Here is a 4,016-nt window from a genome sequence, read left to right as displayed (position 1 = left end):
ATTTAAAAAAAATTTTTTGTTCTGATCTACATGTGTTTGAGTACTGTACGATTGCAAAATAGCTTAAAATGAAGTCTTATGCTTGTTTATTGTGGAGAGGTTGGGCGGCATGGGGGTGGGTATAGTTTTGTTGGGGGTTGTGTCTGTGTGGGTATGTGGGTTGTGGTTATGTCTGTGGGGGAGTTAGGTGTGGAGTGTGGGTGGGTATGGGGTTTGTGGGGGGCTGTGATGTGTGGGGGTGTGGGTCATATGTGTATGGCAGTGCGAGGTGTGTGTGGGTGCATGTGTATGGTGGGTTGTACATGTAGGACTTGCCCTGGGAACACACACACACACGCGCGCACACACACTCTTTCTTCCTCATTGCCCTCTCTGTCTCTTTCTCCCCTGCCCTCGTTGCAGGGACATGTGTGTATACACACATGCACCCTCCCGCTCTGGGCCCTGGGGTACCAGTGCAGGCCCAGTGCTCCCATGGGCAGTTGATGCAGCCAGGGACCACGTGGTACTGCAGCAGGAGCTGGGACAGGCAGAGACTGCTGGTTGGGGAGAGGGGTGGGAGGGGGCTGGGGGCATGGCAGGGAGGGATCAGACTGACCTTGCTGGTGAGGTCTACCAGCTTCCCCTGGGTCCTATGGCTCCTGGCTCCTGTAATCTTTGACAGGCAACCAGGAGCAGATAAATATACGGTTTCTAAATTTTTAGGGGCCCCATGGGTCAGATAGAATGACCTGGTGGGCTGAATGCAGCCCTCAGGCCATATTTTGCCCACATCTGCTGTAAGGTCTGAGCCAGGGAAAAGATTCAACTTCTCCAGGTACACTTATTACATACGTCTAACGAGCCCCATATGTTCTTTCACTACAGCATAAGCACTAAGAATTACGGGTGTGGTTCAGCATGTCTCTGTGTAATCAAGGTGTAGATAGGGCCTCTATATCAGACTGGAGAGTCAGGGAGCAAGAGGTGCCGGCTGTAAGCCTAGTAGTACAGTCTAAATTTTCCAGTTCAGGTGACATTTATAACAGCCTAGAAAATGAATATTTCACAGCAGATGTAAATTCTCACATCTTTTATGCATGATCATATATGCCGGTTTTTGTAAACACTAATGCAAGCATCAAGAATGGCAAGTCACTATTTCCAGAACGCTTGTTACCCAGAGTCCAGAAAATTCTTCAGAACAAGAAAGCTGTTTTTCTGAGTAACTCTTTCCTTTTACTGACACCTTTTTTTGTGTTGTTGTCAGTCACTTTTTATGATTTTATTGATTTTTTTTTTTACTGTAAGTCAGTAATATAACAGTGGCAAGTAATCTATCTGACAGCCCAGGTGTTGGCCCAGAATTACATGTTAGCACATCCGGCAATTTTAGGTGGCAGAGATTTTTATTTTTACCTCATTCAGTGCGCAAATGCAAAACTTTAAAAATAGGAGGAAATCCAATTAGTGAGAGACTGGCATATCAGCAAGCCCGCCGTGGCCATTAGAGAGCTGGGGGATCATTTTGTCCTTACAAGGTCACGATCCCATAGTGTTTGAATCTCTAATTCAGAAATAATAACCTGAGGCATATTTTTTGCACTGAAGACAGTGATATATATTTCCTGAATTGTTCTCCAGTCAGGCCATGAGCTGTATCTAAAGATGATTAAAAACTCTGCTCTTGTCAAAGTGCAATGAACAACCTTATTCTCTTCCAGGTTCAGTTTATAAATCCACCAGGCAGACACTGTATAAGCAGGTGGACAGATGGGTACAATCACAAAACCATTTCAGTGGTCTTAAAGCAGCTTAATGTTTACACCTCAGTGTTGAAGAGCTGCTGTGTGTAGTACATCTGGGATGCATGTGGAGCAACACGTGCACAGGCCAGGCTCTTGCTTTGTGTGGGCAGGCTCTTAGAATACTTGTGCCATTGAATATCATCTGGAGGGAATCAGCCTGAGAACAACAGCTTTTGCCTTAGAGCAGGGCTGCCCAGCTTTGGTGTGGCCAGGGGCTTAACGTGTTGTGGGCCTCGTGCCTGCAAGCCACACTAGGGCAAGCCAAGGGACCACATATAGCACAGACATCCCCCTCCCTCACTAGCTGCACCATGTACCTGCATGTTCCCTCTTCCACACTTTCCACATAGATCCAGCCTCACACTCGGCTCCCCTGCCATGCTGAATGGCACTTCCCCGCCCCTATGACTGGGTCAAGTAGCAAAGGCTGAAGGAGGGAAGGGGAGTGGAGCCTGGAGCCCCTGATTGCTGTTGTAACCAGAGCAATGGGGGAAGCAGCAACTGGGCAGGAACTTGTGGCGGGGGTCTCATCTTAACCCCCTGTTGGCTGCATGCAGCTGACAGGCTGCCGGTTAGACAGCTCTGCCATAAGGCCTTGATACACATGCAAGTGATTTACCTAAATGTGGATTCAACTGCATCTGGTTTAGATGAATCCTGATATCTAGAAGGGTGATATACGTTCATTTGGTCACGTGTGTTAAGTAGTGCCACTGGATGGTGCTTACATGCTATGATGTTTTTTGAAGAGTAGATTATGTACTTCCAGTTCTCATGCTTTGGGTGGCACTGTTCTAGACAGAAAATATATCTGTTTAATTTTAATTTAGCTGTAATTACGTAGCTTTAATTTAAATACTATGAGAGCTTAAATATTTAACCTTTAAATAGTTAGCTTTAATTGAACTGTAATTAATAGTATGCATGTATGTATGTATGTATGTATGCATGCATGTATGTATGTATAGTAAATTAAAGCTTTCCTTTCTGTAAAGCAGTGGCCTCCAACCTTTTTATGGTGAAAATCACTTTTTGTTTGTAAAGGGCCCCCTAGGATCTACTGCCCCTGCCCTGCCCCCCTCGGACAAGCCACCCGGGCTTTGGCCCATGCTCACCCAGCATGGCCTTGGCGGCAGGGGGCATGGCTCAACCTAGCCCAGCCCTGTGCATCCTGCAGCTACTGATCATGAAGCCTCTGACAGACTTAGATTGACTGTCAGAGGATTCATGATCCACCAGTCAAATCTCTGAGTTTCTTCTTTGGCGGGGGTGGTTAAGGGGCTTAGCATTGGAGTGGAGGGACCTATCACAGCTGGGTAGAACACGGCAATAGAGCCGTCTGGGGAACACCACACCCAATGCAATGTCCTGGAAATGAGCTGCTCCCCTGGGGTGGGGCTGTCCAGGCTGGGAGGGGCGTGGGATGTGGGGGGCACTCTGGCTGACTCTTGCTGCCATGAGAGCAGCCCAACCCACAACAACAAATGGAGATGGCCATCCCACCACTGTTTATGGTCAAGGGGCTACTTGACTTCACAATGATAGCAATTACCATGTTCATTGCTCACTAATTGCTCCTACCTGCTAGCCTTCCAGTTTCTATCCATTTGGATGTGAAACTTAAAAGCTGCCTTAGCATTCTTATTTTCACTTTAGCAACCTGTATTTCTAGTTAGCATAAGAGTAAAACTATTGAGGGTTAGTATACGGGTAAATTTAACAGGGCATAATGCATAGAACCATAACATCTCAGCCACCTCCTCACTGTTACTCAGGAGTTCATTTTGAGGCTTAATTCTGTCTACAAAATGCTTTGAAATGCTTTGTACTTTGTACTTCTAGAGTGCATATGTCGCTGCTTTCCTTTATTCATTGAATTAGACTAGAAAACAATAGAGATGAATTATACAGGCAGTCTATGTACTTTCTTTCTTCCAAAATATTAATTCCTCACACTGCACACTACACAAGACAGATATTAAGACAAAATTCCTCTATTAGGAGTGCTAATGCTTTCAGCAACCTACATCATTTTTACCAGTCAAAAAAAAGAAAAAAAGAAAACAGTCTTTTGCTGCAACATAAAGGGGGTGGTGGGAGCTGCAGGTCAGGAGTGAAGGGTGCTGGCACAGCTGCGGGGGCAGGGGCTACGGGTTGGGAGTGAGGGGCACTGACAGGGCTGGAGGGGAAGGGCTGTGGGTTAGGAGTGAGGGGCACTGGCAGGGCTGA

The sequence above is a fragment of the Crocodylus porosus genome, unplaced genomic scaffold (assembly GCF_001723895.1).
Source record: "Crocodylus porosus isolate Cpor-Errol unplaced genomic scaffold, CroPor_comp1, whole genome shotgun sequence".
Lineage (NCBI taxonomy): Eukaryota > Metazoa > Chordata > Crocodylia > Crocodylidae > Crocodylus > Crocodylus porosus.
This window is presented reverse-complemented; position numbering follows the sequence as displayed.